General features: G+C 40.5%; 1 long non-coding RNA gene across 1 annotated transcript in view; it reads right to left on the bottom strand.

Moving 5' to 3' along the window:
- Positions 1-26395, bottom strand: part of LOC138642545 (uncharacterized) — a 136096-nt gene that overhangs the window by 102925 nt on the left and 6776 nt on the right. The window contains exon 2 of the long non-coding RNA XR_011314055.1: positions 20364-20503. This is a non-coding gene — a long non-coding RNA (uncharacterized lncRNA). The remainder of the gene's footprint in view (positions 1-20363; positions 20504-26395) is intronic.

Genomic DNA, 26395 nt, shown 5'->3' with positions numbered 1-26395 from the left:
TTTTTGCAGAACGATGTTCTTATTGATACCATTTTCAGGCACATTACTTTTTTTATTGCTTTCTATTACGATTTTTGGGAGTTAGAATGAACAAAAAGCAGCAATTCAAGAATAGTTTTTTGTTGTTTTTTTATACCGTTCCGCGTGTTGTAATCTTGATAAAGCAGCTTAATTCTTCAGGTTAATGCGATTACAGAGATTCCACATTAATATTTTCTTTGTGTTTTGGGGCTATTACACAATTAAAACTTAGAAAAAAAATCATTGCATTGCTTTATTCTGCAAGCTATAACTTTTTATTTTTCCGCTGACGGAGCTTGCTGACGGAGATGAGGTAGTATTATTTTTCTTTTTTTTTACATTCTCCTTTTTGATTGCGTTTTATTGCATTTTTGTTCAGCGGAATGATGATAAAGCATAGTTTTTTTTGCCTTTTTTTTTATTTTACGGTGTTCACTGAAGGTGTTAATTAGAGAGATGGCTTTATAGGTCAGGTCATTCCGGGTGCAGCAATACCAAATATGTGTAGTTGTCTCTTTTTTTTACCTAAATAAACGAATTTACTGTATATATATATATATATACTAGATGGCAGCCCGATTCTAAAGAATCGGGAGTCTAGAATCCATATATACTTTATTTATTCAAATGTAAGAATAATACAATTAATAAATAATAGTAAGAAAGAACAAAAATAATAGGCAGTATATGGAGAAAACACCAAACAAAAGTTCAAAATTGGTGTGAAAATGTCACTGAACCACTTCACAACTAAATATATATAGTTTTGGTAAATGGTATTATCATTTTTTTAACGAAATTCGGCAGGAGCTTGAAGAGCAACGTCACTGGGCCCGCCTCCACGCAGTAGAAACTTGCTGTGAGGTAAAAATTCAAAAATCACACCAAAATGGCGGGCGGAGTGTGTCACAGTACGGCACGTTTCTGATTGGTCGCTCGCAGCAGGCGGCAACCAATCAGACACTGGACACTGTTGACGTCACTTATCTCCGGACATTAGCTCCGGACATTAGCTCCGGACATTAGCTCCGGACAAAGCCACGGAAGTTGGCACAAATTGCAGGAAGTAGTATTCTAGGCAATTATATATTAGATATATAATGTATGTATGTATATATATATATATATATATATATATATATATTATACACTACCGTTGAAAAGTTTAGAGTCACTTAGAAATTTCCCTATTTTTGAAAGAAAAGCACAGGTTTTTCCAGTGAAGCTATCATTAAATGATTCAGAAATACACTCTATACATTGTTAATGTGGTAAATGACTATTCTAGCTGCAAACGTTTGGTTTGTAATGCAATATCTTCATAGGTGTATAGAGGCCCTTTTCCAACAACCATCACTTCAGTGTTCTTATGGTACCTTGTGTTTGCTAACTGTGTAAGAAGGCTAATGGATGGTTAGAATACCCTTGAAAAACCTTGTCCAAGCTGAAAACAGTTTGGCTGATTAGAGAACCTATAAACCTGAACTTCCTTTGAGCTAGTTGAGAATCTGGAGCATTACATTTGTTGGTTCCATTAAACTCTCAAAATGGCCAGAAAAAAAAAAAACTTTTATGTGAAACTCAACAGTCTATTCTTGTTCTTAGAAATGAAGGCTATTCCATGGGAGAAATTGCCAAGAAACTGAAGATTTCTTACAATGGTGTGTACTACTCCCTTCAGAGGAGAGCACAAACAGGCTCTAACCAGAGTAGAAAGAGAAGTGGGAGGCCCCGTTGCACAACTGAGCAATAAGACAAGTACATTAGTCTGCAGTTTGAGAAATCGATGCCTCACAGGTCCTCAACTGGCAGCTTCATTAAATAGTACACGCAAAACGCCAGAGTTAATGTCTACAGTGAAGAGGTGACTCCGGGATGCTGGCCTTTAGGGCAGAGTGACAAAGAAAAAGCCATATCTGAGACTGGCTAATAAAAGGAAAAGATTAATAAGGGCAAAAGAACACAGACATTGGACAGAGATGAAGATTGGAAAAAGGTGTTATGGACAGACGAATCCAAGTTTGAGGTGTTTGGATCACACAGAAAAACATTTGTGAGATGCAGAACAACTGAAAAGATGCTGGAAGAGTGCCTGACTCCACCTGTCAAGCATGGTGGAGGTAATGTGATGGTCTGGGGTTACTTTGGTGATTGGTAAGTGGGAGATTTGTACAAGGTAAAAGGGATTATGAATAAGGAAGGCTATCACTCCATTTTGCAACGCCATGCCATCCCCTGTATACAGTGTTGTGAATTCTGTTGTCGAACTCCCTCCTGTGGTCGTGAATGGTACTTCGGCGAGTTCTGTCTATGGGCTCCCTCTGGTGGCTGTGAGTGAAGCTGCTGCTTCTGAGGTTCCTTACACAGGTGACGTGGTTTATCCTTTGGTTGGCTGCTCTATTTAACTCCTCTCAGATCGTTACTCCATGCCAGCTGTCAATGTTTTTGCATTGGTTCAGTTCGCTCCTGGATCTCTCTGGTGACCTGCCTTCTCCTGCTGAAGCTAAGTTCCTGATAGTCATTATTTGTTCACTGTTTTCTTGTCCAGCTGGTTATCATGATTTTGTCTTGCTAGCTGGAAGCTCTGGGATGTGGGGGGCTTCCTTTACCTTTGGGGAATTTCTCTGAGGCAAGGTAGGCTTTATTTTCTATCTCTAGGGCTAGATAGCTCTTAGGCTGTGACGAGGCGCCTAGGTCTGGTCAGGAGCGCTCCACGGCTATTTCTAGTGTGTGTGATAGGATTACGGATTGCGGTCAGCAGAGCTCCCACATCCCAGAGCTCGTCCTGTATGAGGTTAAATTATCAGGTCATTCTGGGTGCTCCTAACCACCAGGTCATAACAATACAGCGCTTGATTGGAGCCAATTTCATCCTACAACAGGACAATCGTAACACCTTAATGACTGCCAATACGCCTTTTAACTGACCTGAGATATAAGAGAATAGCCTCCCCATACAGGTGATAATCCAGCAGCTGTCGGCTGTCCACTATAGCTGACAACTTGCTGCATCAGCTACGATCAGTGTTTGCACCATCTATATCCGTTTAACCCCTTAGATGCTGCTGTCAATGGTGACTACATCATATAAATAGTTAACAGAGTGTGGGGGCTTTCTCTTTATCCCAATTGGTGCCCTCAGATCATGATTGTGTGGTCCTGATGTTTGCCATGGCAATTCACGACCAAATAGCGGTCTGAGAGTCTGACGGCTGTTCAGAAGATAGCGACATTTAGGTGGTAAAAATCAACTTTTTCATTCCTGTCATGTCATTTTGCATTAATTCTTGAAAAGCACCTGAAGAGTTAATAAACTACCGGATAGCAGTTTTCAATATGTCAAGGGGTGCTGGTTTTAAAATGGTATCACTTTTGGGGAGTTTACAATACATAGGACCCCAAAAGTCACTTCAAACATGGATAGGTCCCTAGAATTTGGCCAAATAGTGTATATTGATATGGAGGTAGCTGCTCCTGGTATGCACCTATTCACACTAGTTTGGATGTGCCAGTCATTTTTCTGTCATTTCTATGTTAGCTTACTGACTGAGCACTCCTCCCTTCACCATGTGGTTTTTAATTACATCTAACCAACCAACCCATACATATGATTAATTAGATCAGAGCCACAAATGCGTCCAATAAAGGACAGACAAAACTCCCAATGATAGCATAAACAATTAGGAAAAAAGGAGTCAAAACGCTGCCAAATAGATCAATAAAATTATTTCAAGCATTTATTAGATAGTAACATGATATATACAATCAAGAAAACAACTAGTAAAAATCTACAGTACATATAGGGTTACTCATGTGAAGGGTACAGGTAACAAAATCACGTACCACAGCAAAAGGTTATACGACTTAAGGTCCAAGGTTCAGAGCGCGAGATAAGTATACCAAAAGTGAAAAAACACTCATTTAGTCCCTCTGATATACTGATTGTATATATCATGTTACTATCTAATAAATGCTTGAAATAATTTTATTGATCTATTTGGCAGCGTTTTGACTCCTTTTTTCCTAATTATTATATAACCAACCCATACATGTAGGCTTTACTGAGAGAGGTGTCCACATTCACCCATGCATACAGACATTAGCTTTCGGTAAGTGTTCACATTTGGACAGGGAGGTCAGGGACCCATCAGATTAATGAGACCACCCTGATGATGGTTGATGGGCTCACACTATTTTGCCAAATTCTGTGCAAAGCGTCTCAAATATTTTTCCTAATGTTCAAAAAGCCATTTTGCTATTCGTATTTCATGTATTTCATATTTTTTTGTATATTGTATATGGAGGTAGCTGCTCCTGGTATGCACCTATTAACACTAGTTTGGATGTGCCAGTCGTTTTTCTGTCATTCATATGAAAATTGTACATTCACACTGAAGGCATCAAAACTATGTATTAACACATGTGGAATTATATACTTAACAAAAAAGTGAAACAACTGAAATTGTCTTATATTCTAGGTTCTTCAAAGTAGCCACCTTTTGCTTTGATGACACTCTTGGCATTCTCTTGATGAGCTTCAAGAGGTAGTCACCGGGAATGGTTTTCACTTCACTGGTGTGCCCTGTCAGGTTTAATAAGTGGGATTTCTTGCCTTATAAATGGGGTTGGGACCATCAGTTGTGTTGTGCAGAAGTCTGGTGGATACACAGCTGATAGTCCTACTGAATAGACTGTTAGCTGCTTTTTTCTTGCCATAATACAAATTCTAAGTAAAGAAAAACAAGTGACCATCATAACTTTAAGAAATGAAGGTCAGTCCGAAAAATTGGGAAAACTTTGAAAGTGTCCCCAAGTGCAGTGGCAAAAACCATCAAGCGCTATAAAGAAACTGGCTCACATGAGTACTGCCCAAGGAAAGGAAGACCAAGAGTCGCCTCTGCTTCTGAGGATAAGTTTATCCGAGTAACCAGCCTCAAAACTTGCAGGTTAACAATAGCTCAGATTAGAGACCAGGTCAATGCCACACAGAGTTCTAGCAGCAGACACATCTCTGCAACAACTGTTAAGAGGAGACTTTGTGCAGCAGGCCTTCATGGTAAAATAGCTGCTAGGAAACCACTGCTAAGGACAGGCAACAAGCAGAAGAGCTAAAGAACACAAGGAATGGACATTAGACCAGTGGAAATCTGTGCTTTGGTCTGATGAGTCCAAATTTGAGATCTTTGGTTGCAATCACCGTGTTTTTGTGCGATGCAGAAAAGGTGAACGGATGGACTCTACATACCTGATTCCCACCATGAGGCATGGAGGAGGAGGTGTGGGGGTGCTTTGCTGGTGACACTGTTGGGGATTTATTCAAAATTGAAGGCATACTGAACCAGCATGGCTACCACAGCATCTTGCAGCGGCATGCTATTCCATCCGGTTTGCGTTTAGTTGGACCATCATTTATTTTTCAACAGGACAATGACCTCAAACATACCTCCAGGCTGTGTAAGGGCTATTTGACCAAGAAGGAGAGTGATGGGGTGCTACGCCAGATGACCTGGCCGCCACAGTCACCAGACCTGAACCCAATCGAGATGGTTTGCGGTGAGCTGGACCGCAGAGTGAAAGCAAAAGGGCCAACAAGTGCTAAGCATCTCTGGGAACTCCTTCAAGATTGTTGGAAGACTATTCCCAGTGACTACCTCTTGAAGCTCATCAAGAGAATGCCAAGAGTGTGCAAAGCAGTCATCAAAGCAAAAGGTGGCTACTTTGAAGAACCTAGAATATAAGACATAATTTCAGTTGTTTCACACTTTTCTTTAAGTATATAATTCCACATGTGTTAATTCATCGTTTTGATGCCTTCAGTGTGAATGTACAATTTTCATAGTCATAAAAAAATACAGAAAAATCTTTAAATGAGAAGGTGTGTCCAAACTTTTGGTCTGTACTGTATATATGCACACAAAAAATTTAGAGACCAATTAAGAGAAAAATTTTTAAAATATATTTTTGCAATTTGTAATACCTTTTTTACCTTTTTATATTGTCCCTGGTTGGGACATCACTGTATAGTGACAGATCGCTGAGGGCATCAGGGTAGCATCTGACAGGCACCTTGCCAGCAGGACCCTGAAGGACCTCATGACCATCTTGCTTCCTGGGGTCATAATGGAGACCATAGACCCAACACAATAGGATTGCATTGTGCCGATGGAAACAGAGAGGGAGCTCACTCCCTTTGCGATGCTTCTCGATGTTGCTGTCACTATTGACATGACAGCGGCATCAGACGGGTTAAACAATGGACTAAGGTTTGCTCGTTACTGGATTTTGACGGTGGGAGGAGCAGGAGAGACAGCAATCTCTGGCCCAGCAGGCAGCATATGAGGAGAGAAACCTGCAGGCAAAGGCCTGAACACGTAAAATCCCTCGGGCAGAAAGGGGACCACTATGGCAAGGAGAAGTAGTGGTCTTCAACCAACAGAGAGGCTGGGGTTTCATTAAAGAAGCAGAGATGATAAACAAAATCTATGTTAACCGGAAAGATGTTGAATCTCAATTAATGGAAGGACACCCTGACAGAGACCTGTACCCCGGAGATAGAGTGACCTATAACCGCAATATCTGCAAAAAAGGGTGGTACGCTCTGGATTGCAAAAAGTGTATTAAAGTGCAGAAACAGTCAGGCCAGGCCAATTACTAAATGCCACCAGTTCAGTCAGACACCAGTGGTGGAACCAGCCAATGTGCCATGGTATGCCGTACCAGTTGACAGGTATGATCCTAAATTTTCCCAGTCTGGTAGTAGCAGCCAGCAGGAGCTACCCTGGAAGAGGAAACAAAGAGTTTAAAATGATTGCTGAAAGTTCAAAATGACTGTTAAAGTTTAAGCTCATTTGTTTGAAAAGACACTGAGGCCATGGACGGTGAAAGGTCGACAAACTTTCCTGTGTAAATAGTTAGCACTTCTTAAGGTGCTTTCTGCTGGTTTTACATGGAACCATTGAAGAAACTGTTTATTAATGTTTTCTTTAAAAAGCTGTTCTGCCTTAAAGTGACCGAGAAGAAAAACCATTTGGCGTGGCCAAGAAGCGGTCCAGAGAGGAGACCACTTATGCCTTGAAGCACACCCAAGACCTACGTTGGGGGTTTAGAACGGGTCGCCTGCATCATTGCTGTTGTTGGTGAGAGAAATCTCACAGTTCTCAAAATGAAACTGTTATTGATACTTGAATGTTTGCACATTTAAATTGCACAACCCCAGAATAGAAAAATGTTGACTTGTTGCACTTTGTTTAAGAAAGTGTTAGTCTTCAACATTGATAGAGAATTTACCCCGTAATGAGGTTTGAATTGTATTTAATATGTCAGATAGTTAAAATATTCATAGGTAATATTTAGTATTACAGAGATTTTTATATTTCTAAGTAAAGTTAATGTTTTGCACTTTATATTTAGTTAATATAACGTCAAAAGATAACCTCCCATAAAGGGAAGCAAAAGTTTTATACCTGTTTAACCTGTTACATGTTACAAAAATGTTTTTGCAAAATCTTTAACCTGTATTGTTGTTTTTGTTTTCCCAGTAATGGATTTAAGGGGGGTGCGGGGGTGGGGGGAAGCAACCGGTAGTTACAGTAGCATTGCTTTCCTTACGAGGAGAGTGATGTCATGCTTAGAACAGGTATTCAGCACATGCAACACTGTTCTGACTCCAGACCAGCAAAGGGGAGCTCTGAACTCCGTTTCAGGGGAGCTTCCCTAGATAATACATATTCTGGCCTGGGGGAGGAGTTAGTTAGTCTGCTGGAGGGAGAGATAGAGAGTCGGAGACGAAAGCTGGGGCCGTGCATCCACGAGAGTGCTGCAGCTCCTGAAAGGAAAGAAAGGAACAGAACAGTTGTAGAGACAGTGAAGGAGGAAAAGAAGCACGGCAGAGTAAGGAGCTGCAGGGGAGCTGCGACTGGGCTCCCTCCACACTGAAGCGCAGATATCAGTAGCCAGAAGACTGAGGTTGTGGGGGTAACTTCATGCCCCACAGCAGAAATTGGCGGACAGCAGATTTCAGGTCTCCTGTCCACCATTAACACCCAAAGACACAGCAGATAGAGCCCGGAGTAATCTGAGAGACCCTGTAAAAGGATCGAGTTAGCTGTCATATGGGTATTGTCCTACCTAAAGCGGGACAGAGAAAGAACGTGAGGACCTTGTGTGAGACTTAAAGCAGCAAGGGACTACAATGCAGCACTAGAAGGAAGGCTTCCAACCCTACCTGGTTAGGGGATTCCAGATTTGCTTCCAACCTGGCCGGACCATACCAGTACCTGTGATCCGGTACTCTGGAATGTGGCTGCCTGAACTCTACAGTAAAAAGGTAAAGAGACTGTAACTTCGTGTCCTCTGCTTATTTCTGGCACCACACCATCTTTGCCAAATACACCAGGAGCCCTGGGGAGCCAGCTTCACCTGTGGGAAGTCATACCATCCCACCTGCCATAACATCACCCTAGTGGACCCCTTTAAGCAGCGTCGGTCACCCCTGACCGAATACCACAGGTGGCGTCATGAACAAACTTTACAAACTTTATTTCCCATTTATTAAATGCCCAGGGCCACAGACTGGGTCACTGCCCCATGACTCATCGCTTTAAGAACCGGCCCGGTACCGAGAAACCCCTAGGTCCTGGCGGGTGCTCCACTACTACCTATCGTTGGCATTGCTGCAGGCCATACCTATATGGGGCTTTGCCGGAATGTAGCTCCCGCAGCACCGTATATATATGACGCATGTCAGGAAGGGGTTAAATAATAATAATAATCTTTATTTTTATATAGCGCTAACATATTCCGCAGCGCTTTACAGTTTGCACACATTATCATCACTGTCCCCGATGGAGCTCACAATCTAGAATCCCTATCAGTATGTTTTTGGAATGTGGGAGGAAACCGGAGTGCCCGGAGGAAACCCACACAAACACGGAGAGAACATACAAACTCTTTGCAGATGTTGTCCTGGGTGGGATTAGAACCCAGGACCCCAGCGCTGCAAGGCTGCAGTGCTAACCACTGCGCCACCGTGCTGCCCAGAAATCAGAGAGTTATGTCGCACAAAATAGTTAATAAATAACCATTCCCACATGTCTACTTTAAAACAGCACAATTTGTTAAACAAATTTTTTTTTGTTAAAAAATGTTTAAGGATGAAAAGTTGACCAGGGACCACATCACATATGAGGTGTCTATATGACAGAAAATACCCAAAAGTGACACCATTCTAAATACTGCACCCCTCAAGGTGCTTAAAACCACATTCAGTAAGTTTATTTAGCCTTCAGGTGCTTCATGGGAATTTTTGGAATGTGAAAAAAAGGAACATTTAACTGATTTTCACAAAAATTTTAATTTAGACCCCATTTTTTTATTTTTACAAGGGTAACCAGAAAAAAATTGTAGAGCAATATCTCCTGAACATGTCAATAACCCATATTTTGGGGAAAAACACTGTTTGGGCTCATGGCAGGGCTCGGAAGGGAAGGATCACCATTTTACATTTTTAATGCAAAATTTGCTGGACTAATTAGGGGATTACATGTCGCGTTTGGAGATCCCCTGATGTGCCTAAACAGTGAAAACTGTCCACAAGTGATGCTATTTTGGAAACTAGACCCATCAGGGAACTTATTTAGATGTGTGGTGAGCACCTTGAAACCCCAGGTGCTTCACAGAAGTTTATAACATAGAGCCGTGAAAATAACAAAATCACATTTTTCCCACAAAAATGTTGCCATATGTTAGATAGTGCCCTCCACATTTTGTCCCTAAAAAGTAATAATACCCCATATGCAACTTTGATGGTCACAGTACTCTGAGTGCCCCTATAACAATAATGCTTAAGTGCCCACTTAACATTTAATAATGTCTGGAGTCCCCCCATGTACAGTAACAATGGCCCCAGTATCAGTGATATCAACACACGGTCGTGTGATGACTCTTTCATCTTCTCTCAATTCTCTTCTATTAAGAGAAACCAAACCTTTCTAGTGGACACATGCACATAGCAAACATGGTCTCATGACTGCCTGATAACGCCAGTGATATTGGGGGGTTCATGCAGCAGGCTCTCCATCATGATTTTGCAGTCTGCAGTCACATAAAGTGACTGCAGACATTTATTCCAAGCCGTAATTAACTTTATAATAATAAATTGCTTATTATTAAAGCACCACTCGAGCGGGGGGGGTTCATCGCTATATTGGTGCTTTAAGCACAAGTCCTTTGCCCCGATCATATTCTCATCCTCTGCCGTATTCACCGTTTTATGGCTCCGCTTCAGTCTCGCGGCTACATCTTGTGAATGCAGCTTCTGACTGGCCAGAAGTTAGAAGCTACGTGACAAGTGCTCAATATAAGTCTATGAAAGACAGAAAGAGGCGAGAACGAGGCTAGAAAGAGGCTCTCAGACTCACATTAATTAGAGACCTCTGTGCCGCTCCATGAAACACTGGGGCAGCGGACAGGTCACAAACTGCAGGAGATGGAGCTGAGCGGAGGCGAAAACAGATGAAAACGCTGGAAGGCGAGTATCAGACAGTCGGTAGAGGTCTTGGATTTAAGGTGCGACGCCAATGGTGTAATAAAAAAAATGCTGGAGTGGTGCTTTAAATGGAATCTGTCACCCAATGGGATGTGTATGATCTATTAATATGGGCATACAGGAAATTGAAATGTTATATTCTTTACTTATGCTAATGATGAAACCCTGCCTCCTGCCCTCATTGTAATACTACCCGCCTCCCATGTATGTCAGTTACGGTGCCGGAATCCTGCACCTGCACCCTTCGAGTCACCACAATCTGTACCTCTTCCTCTCGTCTATGGGTGCTGTATTCATTGATCTTCTGCGCAGGCGAGTCACAATAAGGCCAATATGGTGCTCTCCCCACTTCCTCCCTGCACAGTCATGGCTAGGAACCATGTGTACATGGTGATGACTATGCAGGGAGGAAGTGGAAAGAGTACCTTGTCGGCGCACACACCAGAGGTCACTGGAGCGTAAGTCGCTGGCACCTGCGCAGAAGATCCCCTGAATGCAGTGCCCACAGAAGGGAGGATGAGGTATGTATTTGTGAGTGAGTGCAGGGTGCAGGCATGGGATTTCCGGGGCCATAACTGACGTGCATAGGAAGGGGATAGTATTGTAATGAGGACAGGAGGTAGGGATTTCTGCCAGGCACCGCATGCCCCAAAGCCTGGAAGAAATCATTAACATAAAGACGGACTATAACATTTCTCAGCATTAAGACTATTAATATGAGGCACACAGGTGGGACCAGTGTAACATTTCTATTACTCATATGCCCATATTAGTAGGTCATACACGTTCCAGTGGGGGGGGTGACAGATTCCCTTTAAATGTGATGCAGCTCATGCTTACTATATGGGGGCTTGTTATACTAATAATCGTAAAAGACCAAGCTTAAGGTAAGTATCAAAAGCCCCCGACCTCCCCAGCTCCAGCCACCCAGACAGCAACTATTACATGTAATAGCATATAATCTCCTAACAAAACACTATAATAATCAGCCCCCCAGTGCCCTGTCACCCCTTCTCAATACCCCCATCCTCTCACATTCACCTCCCCAATGCCCTGTTCCCCTCGAACACCTCAGCTCCCACAATACCCCCATCCTCTCACATTCACCTCCATGCCCTGTCCCCCCTCCCCCACCTCAGCCCTCACAAAACCCCCATCCTCTCACATTCACCCCCCAGTGCCCTGTCACCCCTCACCCACCTCCGCCTTCACAATACCCTCAGACTCGCACATTCACCCCCAGTAGCCTGTCCTCCTCCACTTCAGCCCCCACAATACCCCATCCTCTCACATTCACCCCCAGTGCCCTGTCTCCCCTCACCCACTTCAGCCTTCACAATACCCCCATCCTCTCACATGACATGTCACTTACCAAGTCTGCAGGCAGTGAGGCAGGACCAGGAAGTGTCTGAGAGAAATGCACGGTGGGCACTAGGACCCAGAGTGCCTGAGCCAATCCAGCCTGCACTAACACCAAACTGCAACCAGGAAGAAGCCCCACAGCCCTCAGGTCACTCAGCACTGTACGGTGCAGGAGAGACTGGGAGATTCTGCAACTGGCAACTGTGCTACCAGCGTGCAGAGTCTCCGTCAGGCAGTGGAGCAGGCATTTTGCTGCTCTCGTCCTGTGCAGTGTTCTGCTTCGTCAAAAGGGGGTAGTGACTCTCAGGGCCCCTTCATGTGACAGAGCCCGGGCGATGGCCCCCTCTGCCCCTCCAGTAGATACACTGCTGCTCAGAAGGGAAGTAGTGGCCTGTTAGAGCTCAGATTTTGCTAGACTGGTTTGAGGGTGCCATTTCACATTGGCAGAGCCCCTGAGGTTCCAAAACAGCAGAACCCCCCATAGGAGACACCATTTTACAAACTACACCTCTCAATTAATTAATGTAGGGGTGCAGTGATCATAGTGACACCACAGGTGGGTCACAGAATTTTAGACCATTGGGCAGTAAAGAAAAAAGTAATTACATTTTTACCACCAAAATGTTGTTTTAGCCCCACAGTTTACATTATCACACTGGGAAATGGGTGAAAATGGCACCAAAATTTGTCCCACAAATGTTTGCTCAATGTAGAAAAACCCTATAAATGGCTGTACAGTACTGCTTAGCCACACAGCGAAATTCAAGAGGGACCCCATTTTTGAAATTGTTTACCTTTGAGAATTTATCTACAGGTGTAGTATTTGAACTCCATTGTTTTCCAGAAACAAGCAACACTGGATGATGCTGAGTGAAAATTGTAAACTGCAGTTGTAGTGAACAGTACATTATGCCCTGCTCATGCTTCAGGACACACGCACCCGTAAATTAGGTGGGCTCTCATTGCTACAGAAATGCCAAACGTGGATGCTAAATGTTGTTTAGGTACACTTGGGCTCAGAAAGGAGGGGGCATCTGAATTTCGAAGCGCTGAATTTCTTTTTTTTGAAGGGGGAGAAGGGGGTTGCGAAAAGCCATTTTACTTTTCCAGAGCCTTTTGTGCTACCAGTAATGTGGAAGCCCCCTATATTTCCATTGACAGATGATGGACCTGAGTGGGGACTTGCTTTTTTTTGTGGATTGAGTTGAAGCTTTTATTGGGAACATTTTAAATAACATTTGGGATCACATTTATGTGGTGCTTTACTTTCGGGTTTCCATCTAAATTTATTGTAATGAGGCAACAGAGTTACCTCTGCTCAGTTATGTCCTTTTTTCAGAAGTGCACAAAACTGTGGAGGATCGTGTTTTTATGCACTCCTAAAAAGATGGACATAGCCAGATCACAGGTCAGACTACGTCCACAGTGTCTCTCTCTGTCTTATTATAGGGAATCTTCCACCAGAGGTTCCTTCTGAATCAAGTATTTCAGAGACTTATTCAGAAACCTTGGTGTACACTCTCAGTGCAGATCACATGATAATTGTAAGAAGAGCCTTACTGCAATATTTGGGAGGCAGAATGAACAAATCAACAGCAGGTGAAGAATTGGTTTTATTTATTCTTTACGCCATTCATTGTGCGGCATAAGTGATTAGACTACTTTATTCTTCGGGTCAGTGCGATTACAGCGATACCAGATTTGCAATAAAAGTGTATGCGCTACAATCAAACTTCTGCTAGAAGCCTACCTTATATCTTGAGAGATAAAATAGGCTTCTAGCAGCAGAAGGTTGATTGTAGCACATACACTTGTATTGCTCCACAGTTTTTTCATGCACGGTGGCAAAGCGTGCATCTGTATGCAGCACTTTTAAACTTTATCAAAAGGGAGCGCTTATTAACATGTCATAGTATTTTAGATACTAGATTTATATTGGGTTTTTCGGTTTGGCTGCTGTCACACACTTAAAAAACACTTTTTTGTATCATCATATTTGAGAGCTATAATTTTTCCATATTTCTGCCAACAGTGTCATGTAAGGGCTTTTCTTTTGCAGGACGAGTTGATGTTTTTATTGGTACCATTTTCGGACACATGACATTTTCTATTCTGATTTTTGGGAGTCAGAATTAAAAAAATGCAGCAATTCATAAATTGTTTTTTGGGGGAATTTAATTATGTCGTTCCGCGTGTGGTAAAATTGATGCAGCAGCTTCATTCTTCAGGTCAATATGATTACAGCAATACCACATTTATATTTTTTTTTAATGTTTTGGTGCTTTTACACAGTAAAAACTATTTTATAGAAAAATATAATTTATTTTTACATTGCTTTTACTCTGACAGCTATAACTTTATTATTTTTCTGCTGATAGAGCTGTATGGCGGCTTGTTTCTTGGCGGGTAAAGATGATGTTTTCAGAGATACCATTTTTATTTACATTCTTTTTTTATTGCATTTATTCCAAATTTTTGTTTGGTGGTAGGATGATTAAGCATCAGTTTTTGCCTCTTTTTTTATATTTTTTGCGGCGTTCACTGAAGGGATTAACTAGTGGGACAGTTTCATAGGTTGGGTCGCCCTGGACTTGGAAATACCAAATGTGTACTTTTTTCATAAAAACATTTATTTATGGGTACAATATATTTTTGTATTTTTATTTTATTTATTTTTATAATTTTTTTTTTCACTTTTTTCCTTTGTCCCACTATGAGACTTTCACTTTTTGCAGTCTGATCACTTGTAAAGAATAACAAAGCAGGAGCTTTGCTATGCTTTACAAAACGTCAGCGCTGAGGGGACGGGAAGAAAAACATTAGACTCGAACAAAGACGACCCAGGAAAACATACTCAGAAGGGAGGTAAGAACATTTCTAAAACAATCCACAGTGAGGAGATTGGAACAAAACAAAATCCTCTAAACTGCATGCTCGCAAACGCCAGAAGCCTGACAAACAAGATGGAAGAACTAGAAGCAGAAATATCTACAGGTAACTTTGACATAGTGGGAATAACCGAGACATGGTTAGATGAAAGCTATGACTGGGCAGTTAACTTACAGGGTTACAGTCTGTTTAGAAAGGATCGTAAAAATCGGAGAGGAGGAGGGGTTTGTCTCTATGTAAAGTCTTGTCTAAAGTCCACTTTAAGGGAGGATATTAGCGAAGGGAATGAGGATGTCGAGTCCATATGGGTTGAAATTCATGGAGGGAAAAATGGTAACAAAATTCTCATTGGGGTCTGTTACAAACCCCCAAATATAACAGAAACCATGGAAAGTCTACTTCTAAAGCAGATAGATGAAGCTGCAACCCATAATGAGGTCCTGGTTATGGGGGACTTTAACTACCCGGATATTAACTGGGAAACAGAAACCTGTGAAACCCATAAAGGCAACAGGTTTCTGCTAATAACCAAGAAAAATTATCTTTCACAATTGGTGCAGAATCCAACCAGAGGAGCAGCACTTTTAGACCTAATACTATCTAATAGACCTGACAGAATAACAAATCTGCAGGTGGTTGGGCATTTAGGAAATAGCGACCACAATATTGTGCAGTTTCACCTGTCTTTCACTAGGGGGACTTGTCAGGGAGTCACAAAAACATTGAACTTTAGGAAGGCAAAGTTTGAACAGCTTAGAGATGCCCTTAATCTGGTAGACTGGGACAATATCCTCAGAAATGAGAATACAGATAATAAATGGGAAATGTTTAAGAACATCCTAAATAGGCAGTGTAAGCGGTTTATACCTTGTGGGAATAAAAGGACTAGAAATAGGAAAAACCCAATGTGGCTAAACAAAGAAGTAAGACAGGCAATTAACAGTAAAAAGAAAGCATTTGCACTACTAAAGCAGGATGGCACCATTGAAGCTCTAAAAAACTATAGGGAGAAAAATACTTTATCTAAAAAACTAATTAAAGCTGCCAAAAAGGAAACGGAGAAGCACATTGCTAAGGAGAGTAAAACTAATCCCAAACTGTTCTTCAACTATATCAATAGTAAAAGAATAAAAACTGAAAATGTAGGCCCCTTAAAAAATAGTGAGGAAAGAATGGTTGTAGATGACGAGGAAAAAGCTAACATATTAAACACCTTCTTCTCCACGGTATTCACGGTGGAAAATGAAATGCTAGGTGAAATCCCAAGAAACAATGAAAACCCTATATTAAGGGTCACCAATCTAACCCAAGAAGAGGTGCAAAACCGGCTAAATAAGATTAAAATAGATAAATCTCCGGGTCCGGATGGCATACACCCACGAGTACTAAGAGAACTAAGTAATGTAATAGATAAACCATTATTTCTTATTTTTAGTGACTCTATAGCGACAGGGTCTGTTCCGCAGGACTGGCGCATAGCAAATGTGGTGCCAATATTCAAAAAGGGCTCTAAAAGTGAACCTGGAAATTATAGGCCAGTAAGTCTAACCTCTATTGTTGGTAAAATATTTGAAGGGTTTCTGAGGGATGTTATTCTGGATTATCTCAATGAGAATAACTGTTTAACTCCATATCAGCATGGGTTTATGAGAAATCGCTCCTGTCAAACCAATCTAATCAGTTTTTATGAAGAGGTAAGCTATAGACTGGACCACGGTGAGTCATTGGACGTGGTATATCTCGATTTTTCCAAAGCGTTTGATACCGTGCCGCACAAGAGGTTGGTACACAAAATGAGAATGCTTGGTCTGGGGGAAAATGTGTGTAAATGGGTTAGTAACTGGCTTAGTGATAGAAAACAGAGGGTGGTTATAAATGGTATAGTCTCTAACTGGGTCGCTGTGACCAGTGGGGTACCGCAGGGGTCAGTATTGGGACCTGTTCTCTTCAACATATTCATTAATGATCTGGTAGAAGGTTTACACAGTAAAATATCGATATTTGCAGATGATACAAAACTATGTAAAGCAGTTAATACAAGAGAAGATAGTATTCTGCTACAGATGGATCTGGATAAGTTGGAAACTTGGGCTGAAAGGTGGCAGATGAGGTTTAACAATGATAAATGTAAGGTTATACACATGGGAAGAGGGAATCAATATCACCATTACACACTGAACGGGAAACCACTGGGTAAATCTGACAGGGAGAAGGACTTGGGGATCCTAGTTAATGATAAACTTACCTGGAGCAGCCAGTGCCAGGCAGCAGCTGCCAAGGCAAACAGGATCATGGGGTGCATTAAAAGAGGTCTGGATACACATGATGAGAGCATTATACTGCCTCTGTACAAATCCCTAGTTAGACCGCACATGGAGTACTGTGTCCAGTTTTGGGCACCGGTGCTCAGGAAGGATATAATGGAACTAGAGAGAGTACAAAGGAGGGCAACAAAATTAATAAAGGGGATGGGAGAACTACAATACCCAGATAGATTAGCGAAATTAGGATTATTTAGTCTAGAAAAAAGACGACTGAGGGGCGATCTATTAACCATGTATAAGTATATAAGGGGACAATACAAATATCTCGCTGAGGATCTGTTTATACCAAGGAAGGTGACGGGCACAAGGGGGCATTCTTTGCGTCTGGAGGAGAGAAGGTTTTTCCACCAACATAGAAGAGGATTCTTTACTGTTAGGGCAGTGAGAATCTGGAATTGCTTGCCTGAGGAGGTGGTGATGGCGAACTCAGTCGAGGGGTTCAAGAGAGGCCTGGATGTCTTCCTGGAGCAGAACAATATTGTATCATACAATTATTAGGTTCTGTAGAAGGACGTAGATCTGGGTATTTATTATGATGGAATATAGGCTGAACTGGATGGACAAATGTCTTTTTTCGGCCTTACTAACTATGTTACTATGTTACTATGTTACTGACAGACGAACTTGCTACACCATGCTGTGAGCATGGTGTAGCAATTTTGCTAGCTCTTGTGACTCGGATGTCACCTTGATGACATCGGGTCACCACAGCAACGATCGACCCTTCGCGATTATGTCGTGGGGGCACCCATCAGAGAGCAGAGGGGGCTCCCTCCCTCTGTATGCCTGCTAAATGCTGCGATTGATAACAATTGCAGCATGGAGTAAAGATGTCGGGAGTTGTGCAGGCACCGCTCCTGCACGGAGTGCATAATAAAGATTATTATTATTACTATAAATCCCTGGACAGTGTGTAAAAATTGGGCACATTTTTGACCTGTGTATAAAAAATGTTTAAGACGTCCGTGATTCTTTTCTACAGCTGAAGAAACTTATACAGATTATTAAGATTGAAATTGTCATTTTTTCAGTTTAGTGAGTACAGCTGATGTCTAAATATCAGATTTAGGGTCTGCAGACATGTATCGTTTATAACTCTTAATTTATTATGGTTTTCCATTGTGTCTGTAATAAATATTGTCTGTCTGATTTTTTGATAAGCTGTCCAGAAAAAAAAAAGTCAAGTTGGCAACCTTGTGTCTGTCTTTCTGTTTTCGCATCACTCAGGACAAGTGCCAAAAAAATACCTACTTAACAGTGGGGAAAAAAGCATGTGATAAACTGACAATTTTGCAAGTTTTGGAGTGGTCTGGATGAAGAATGTAAAGGTCTGTAATTTTTATTGTGGATACACTTCAACTGTGAGAGACAAAATCTTGAAAAAAAAAAACAGAAAAATCACATTGTATGATTTTTAAATATGGTAATTAAATTGCATTTTATTGCATGAAATAAATGCTTTATCACCTACCAAACAGCCAGAATTCAGTCTCTCACAGATCTGTTGTTTTTTCTTTAAGAAGCCCTCCTACTCTGCACTTATTTGCACCAGTTTGAACTGTTATCTTTATAAAAGACACCTGTCGACACAATCAATCACACTCTGACCTCTCCACCATGGCCAAGGCTAAAGCGCTGTCTAACGACACCTTGGACAAAATTGCAGATGTGTACAAGGCTGGGATGGGCTACAGGACAGTAGCCAAGCAGCTTGGTGAGAAGGCAGCAACTGTTGGCACAATTAGTAGAAAATGGAAGAAACACAAGATGACTGTCAATCTTCCTCGGTCTGAGGTTCCATGCAAGATCTTGCCTCGTGGGGGTAAGGATGATTCTGAGAACGGTCAGGAATCAGCCCAGAACTACACGGAAGGACCTTGCCATTTACCTGAAGAGAGCTAGGACCACAGTCTCAAACATTACCGTTAGTAGCACACTACGCCGTCATGGATTAAAATCTTGCAGGGCACACAAGGTCCCCCTGCTCACGCCAGCACATGTCCAGGCCTGTTTGTAGTTCACCAGTGACCATCTGGATGATCCAGAGAAGGCATGGGAAAAGGTCATGTGGTCAGATGAGACCAAAATATAACTTTTTGGTATCAACTCCCTTTGCTATATTTGGAGAAAGAGAGAAGGATGAGTTCAACCCCAAGAACGCCGTTACAACCATGAAGACTGATGAGGGAACATCATACTTTGGGGGTGTTTTTTGCAAAAGGGAAAGGACGACTGCACCGTAATGAAGGGAGGATGGATGGGGTCATGCATGGCAATAGTTTGGCCAACGACCTCCTTTCCTCAGTAAGAGCATTGAAGATGGGTCGTGGCTGGGTCTTCCAGCATGACATTGGCCCAAAACAAACTGCCAGGGCAACTAATGAGTGGCTCCGTAAGAAGCATTTCAAGGTCCTGGAGTTGCCTAGCCAGTCTGCAGACCTAACAGCCCCGAAACCTGAAAGATCTGGGGAAAATCTGTATGTATAGTGGGCCAAATCCCTGCTGCAGTGTGTGCAAACTTCGTGAAGAACTACAGGAAACGTCTGACCTTAGTATTTGCAAACAAAGATTTCCGTACCAAATATTAGATTCTGTTTTTCTACTGTATCAAATACTCACTTCATGCAATAAAATGTAAATTCATTATGTAAAAATCATACAATGTGATTTTCTGGATTTTATTTTAGGTTCTGCCTTTCACAGTTGAAGTGTACGATACAAATTACAGACCTCTCCATTCTTTGTTGGTAGGAAAACTTGCAAAATCAGCAGTGAATCAAATACAAATACAGTATTTTCCCCACCCTATAGCATGGTATCCACTAGGATCTCATCAGTGCAATACTGCCTGGATTACACAGAAAGCAGACATTAAAGGGAAAGCTAGCATGTTAGTTTTGCTCAAAAACTTTTCAACATTTTCTTGTGTAAGTGGAAAAATACTTATGTGCAAACCTAGCCTAACACTAGGCTGTTATGGAGGTCACACACTGTTATTGCACTGCAAATTAATGTTATCTTTCCGTTTAGGGCTTTTGAAAAACAGGCAAAGATTACGGCAAATAGTCCAAATAAATATATAGGATTTCCACTTTTGCCCCAACTGCTGCATGCTAGGAAATGAAGAAGGCTGATTATGGATTATTAATTTTGCTGTACACAAGAAAATACTCTGATTTTCATGATTGTGTTGGATTTGAATAAAGCAAATCTTCACCTACCCATTGCAATGTTACAAACAGATTGCATACACATGACGAAATCTGCTGTGCTTGATGTTCTCGCACCTATAGACTTGTATGGGGGATTTTGATCCTAAACTCAAATCAAAAATAGACAAGTCTCCTTGATTTTTTTTTTCCTGCAAACATGAAATAAAAAACACAGACGTGTGATTAGACTATAGATAATGAATATGTTTTATTTATTAAAAACAGATATAACGAGTACGTGAAAAACTGAACTCTGAATGAGGCCTTAGGGTGCTGCTGCGTTACATCTTAATGGAGTGTATGTTAATCCAACAAGACGCCCTTCCACTTCTATACAGTGATCTGGTTCTCCCCAGGACATAACGACAAGTGAGGCACTGAACCTCATAGGTACAGGGGAATCATCACGGTATGAAGGAATTCAAACTCATTACTATCCCTATGGATTCATGGGTTTGGTTAACCCCTTCCCAACATGACCAATTTCCATTTTTGCATTTTAATTTATTTCTTCCCAAGAACCATATATTTTTTTTTATTTTTCCATCCACATAAATGTATAAAGTCTTAGTTATTGCAGGACGCGTTGTATTTGTGACGCCATTCATTTTACCACATATTGTACTGGAAAACAGGGAAAAAAGCGTGATGAAATTGCCCCCCAGAAATGCAATTCTGAAAGTCTTGAAGTCTTGCACTGTTTTTCAGGAATTGTTTTTAAAGTGTACTTCGTTTGGTACAAACCTGGAATTATGATTGTCCAAGTCTGTGTAATTCCTGCAACACCGAACTTGTCCAGTTTTTTTATTTATTAAATAAAAATAAAAAGTTGTCACCATTTTGACATTTTTATTTTTTTATTTTGATTGTGTTTATCCTTTGGGGTCATTAATTATATATATTTTTTTTAGAAGTCTGACTTGTGTGGACACAGTGAGAACACGGACGTGTGTATTTTTTAAATATCTTTTTTTAATGAGAGAAAAGAAAAGGTTGATTCGGATTTTTATATTAATTTTTTTTCTTTTACTGTATTTGTTAGTATCCTTAGAGGACTTGAACCTGTGATTATCTGATCACTTGCACTATATCCAGCAATTCTGTAGTATTGCTTTATATAGTAAAAATCACGGTCTCCGTTGGAGCTCGGCCAATAGAGCTATGTGATGTCAGGCACGGAGGCCTTCAACAGACTCCCAACTGCAATAGTAACCTCTCTGCGTCCCGTGATCACATTCCGGGGTGCCATAGATCAACATCTTAAAAAGAACGTGATCAAATACCGTTTCCTACGTTAATAATGTCAAAATCAAATGCGATGAGGATTTTCCGCATAGGATCCAGGGATTTTTTGGGGTTTTTTTTTTTGCACCCATAGTCACGGTGCCGCAGTGGTTAGCACTGCAGCCTTGCAGCGCTGGAGTCCTGGGTTCAAACCCCACCAAGGACAACATCTGCAAAGAGTTTGTATGTTCTCCCCGTGTTTGCGTGGGTTTCCTCCGGGTACTCCGGTTTCCTCCCACATTCCAAAGACATACTGATAGGGAATTTAGATTGTGAGCCCCATCGGGGACAGTGATGATAATGTGTGCAAAATGTAAAGCGCTGCGGAATATGTTAGCGCTATATAAAAATAAAGTATCTTTATTATTTATAGTCTTGAGTGGCAAGTCTCGTGCAGTTTTTGGAATAAAATAGTGGACAGCACATGTCTGTATAATACGCTTGTCTGAACATGCTCTAAGGGTTCATTCAGATTGACCGTTTTTCCCGTCGAAGTCCTACCCATGTTTTTAAGAACTCATTCCTATTACAGACTGTGGATCTATCTTCTGGTCTGTGTATTTTTGCTGGCCAATTGGTCTGCACAGAACCACAGAGACAGGTCTACGGGTCCGTGGAAGAATCTGACCGCATTCAGCTGCTATCCGTGTGCTGTCCTTTTTTCATGGACTGTTTAATAGAAGCTTGAGAAACCTTCATCATTCATCAAAAAGAAATAACAGTAAAAACTGACACACTGTCCAAACTCTGATCAAAATCACTCATGAAATTTTGAGGTTTTTTTTTTGCATATGACAAAAATGACTGATGTGTGAATGAGGCCTTATTCTCATCCGCTGCATGTGACTGGCAAGTTCTCAATGCTGCATCGCCACACGTCGTTGTGTAGCCTAAGTCGACGTCTTTCATTATATTTAGCCTTTTATTACTGACTTGAGCTGATCACAGATGTAAAGATTCTCATTAACACGATCATCATCTTTGGAACCACGAACGTTTTCCGTCAGATATTCATTGCTAGACCTTTTACCAATTTAGGCGAGCCCCTTTTCTGAGACTTATTGCAACAGCAAAAAAAAAAAAAGAGAACTTATTGTTTGGGGGAAAAATTCTTTACGTCTATGGTCAGTATTACGCACTCCGCTAATGCGCATTTCAGTAATGCAAGGTAATAGCTCAAAAGCCTCCTTTGAGAATGTGGTTAAGTGTAAGAAGTGTGTAAGGGGAGGTTTGAAGTTGTCTTGAAAGTAGTAACCTAGTACAGAGTTGGTGACAAAAAGCTCCTCTATATCCAGGCCGAGCACCTTCAGAATAGCGCCATTCATGTGCCTTTCCTGTTTCTCCTTTCTATAATTAGGCACAGGATCCTGAGGCAGCTGAAAAGATGGCAGACAGTAGAAAGACTATACCTACAAAGCTGTAAGGTTTGTAAATGTTGATCAAGACGTCTTTGCCAAGGCGCCCGGGTTATGCAGAGGTCAATGAGCCCATACGGCGCTAAAGAATCTTCCATCAAGTTTTCCCTCTTAAATCCCTTTCGCTTTTTTTTTTTTTTTTTCACTTGAGGTCGGGCACTGGACGAAATACAGTCAGCGTGTTGTATGTTTGCTGAGATTCAAATATGTAAATGTCCTTTAGGAGAAAAAAGTTTTATGGGGTTACAGAGAAAGAGAAAAAAAAGCACAAAATATTGAGTGTTTTCTTTGGCACATTACATATAGGATTCCTGGTGCAGCATTACTGAATAATTCAGAGCAGAGGATGGACAGACACTTGTAAGAGACAAAATAGGCATTAGTCACATGATGAGTGATTAAGGAAAGTGATTTATTTTCTACATAAAGTTTATTATAATTGCAGTCGTATTTAAAAGTCATTTTAGTTATGTTATGGAGGAATCTACCCACCAGGGGAGTATGGATTACACTGCTAGAGCTGCACTGGAGCGCGTGGAATAATTCTATATTAAAAATGTTTTATTAGGTCTCAAGGACTTTGATTATATATATATATATATATATATATATGTATGTATGTGTGTGTGTGTGTGTGTGTATATATATTTGTGTGTGTGTGTCTATATGTATGTGTGTGTATATATACAGTGTCGGACTGGGCTGCTAAGTGCCCACCAGTAACATTCACTTTGGGGGGCCCACTTTTCCCCTGCATACAAATATTACACTACCTTCGTTCACAAATTTACCTATATCTCTATATAATAATAAACTGGGCAGTTTGGTTAATGAACGAGAATATGCTGTTTTTTTTCTGTACAGAGTGAATCAAGTGGATTATACCAAGTACTGCTCATACAGTGGGATTGGGGGCCCAGATCTGCACAGGGGCCCATCAGTGGATTCCCGTTACCCTATGGGCCTGTCTGAACCTGTGTATATACATATATATACACAGGTTCAGACAGGCCCATAGGGTAACAGGTAATGTATATGTGTGTATATATATATATTTTTTTTTTTCTTGCGTGTGTATATAATATATAGTGTATATATAATGTGCTTATATCATTGTATTTAAGTTGCATGCATTTATGTTTATATATTTTATAGTATGTGTGTATATATATATATATACACACACACACACTATACATGCTATATAAGATATATACTATATAATTTAAACCATATATAGGCACACATACACTATAATATATACATATATGTATTTAATTTATAATTCACATTTGTGTACACACACTTTATTATATTTTATAGTATATATACATATTCACTTTGTCCGAACAACAAAAGCAATTGTTACCATCCACCTCTCGTGTCTCCCTTTCTCCTATAGATTGTAAGCTTGCGAGCAGGGCCCTCATTCCTCTTGGTATCTATTTTGAACTGTGATTTTTGCTATGCTGTAATGTCTATTGTCCGTACAAATCCCCTCTATAATTTGTAAAGCGCTGCGGAATATGTTGGCGCTATATAAATAAAATTACACACACACACTCACACACACTATATAATATACATACATATACAGCTATGGCAATAATTAAGAGACCACCACATCAAAACCCTGTCATGGGCAGCCCAATCTCCAGACCTGAACCCCATTGAAAACCTCTGGAATGTAATCAGGAGGATGATGGATAGTCACAAGCCATCAAACAAAGAAGAACTGCTTACATTTTTGTCCCAGAAGCCGTGTGAAAGACTGATGGGAAAGCATGCCAAGATGCATGAAAGCTGTGATTAAAAATCATGGTTATTCCACAAAATATTAATTTCTGAACTCTTCCGGAGTTACAATACTAGTATTGTTGTTTCTAAATGATTATGAACTTGTTTTCTTTGCATTATTTGAGGTCAGAAAGGCCTGTTTTTGTATTTATTTTTTATTTTTTTATTTTGACCATTTCTCCTTTTCAGAAAAAAAATACAAAATTTATTGTTTGGAAATTCAGAGACATGTTGTCAGAAGTGTATAGACTAAAAGAACTATTTACATTTTACTCAAAAATATACCTATAAAGAGAAAAATCAGACAAACTGAACATTTTGCAGAGGTCTCTTAATTTTTGCCAGAGCTGTATGTGTGTATAATACATTGTATTTATTAATTTGCATGTATACATTATTATGTATTATACTATTTAATAATATATACCATATATATACACATATACTATATAATATGTACATACATAGATGTGTGTGTATAATACATTGTATTTATTAATTTGTATGTGTACTTTATTATTATACATGTAAATATTATTATGTATTATATTATTTAATAATATATACCACATATATACAGTACACATACTATATTATATGTACATACATAGATGTGTGTATAATACATTGTATTTATTAATTTGTATGTATACTTTATTATTATACATGTATACATTATTATGTATTATATTATTTAATAATATATACCATATATATACAGTACACATATACTATGTAATATGTACATAGATGTGTGTGTATAATACATTGTATTTATTAATTTGTATGTATACATTATTAATATACATGTATACATTATTATGTATTATATTATTTAATAATACATAGCATATATATATATATATATATATATATATATATATATACACATATACTATATAATATATACATACATAGAAGTGTGTGTATAATACATTGTATTTATTCATTTGCATGTACACACACATTTTACTACATACAAAGAATTAAATACACAGCCATTCTGAAAAGTACAATGAAGAAGTGAGACAATTTCCAATAGTTGACAGAAGTTTTTTCATGGGCTTCCTTGTCTGGGCACAGTATTAATTAATTATGACATCCTAGACTTTGAGTAATTTAGCCAAGAAGGGGCTATTTTTTCTAGAATGAGTGGTTTTGTAATGTGCCCTGCACTATGGGGGCTGCCTGTGCTGGAGAAGAGAGGGCTCTTTGTATGGCACTGATGGTGGAGGAGAAGTAGGAGCCTTCCAGAGGTGTTCAGTGGAAAGTCTGGGCCTGGCCTGAGATGCGGAACACCTGGCTTCTAAAGAGTGTGTCCTTAGAGGACACCTTGCTGGAAGTGTTGGAGGACCTGGGTCAGCAGTGGTTTGCTGTTAATGGGAAGCAGATGAGTGTGGACCTGCAGCTCCTGCCCTCAGCTGCCCAGCAGCCTGCCCTGCTCACAGGCTACAGGTGTGTGCACCCTGCTGGGTGTGTATGGGCTCGGAGCAGGAGACTCCACACAGCCCACTTCCACCAGCAGCTTTCCTGCGCCATGCCTTG

Source organism: Ranitomeya imitator, chromosome 6 (genome assembly GCF_032444005.1).
Source record: "Ranitomeya imitator isolate aRanImi1 chromosome 6, aRanImi1.pri, whole genome shotgun sequence".
NCBI lineage: Eukaryota > Metazoa > Chordata > Amphibia > Anura > Dendrobatidae > Ranitomeya > Ranitomeya imitator.
The sequence above is the reverse complement of the archived record's forward strand: the minus strand, read 5'-3'. Positions and strand labels throughout refer to the sequence as shown.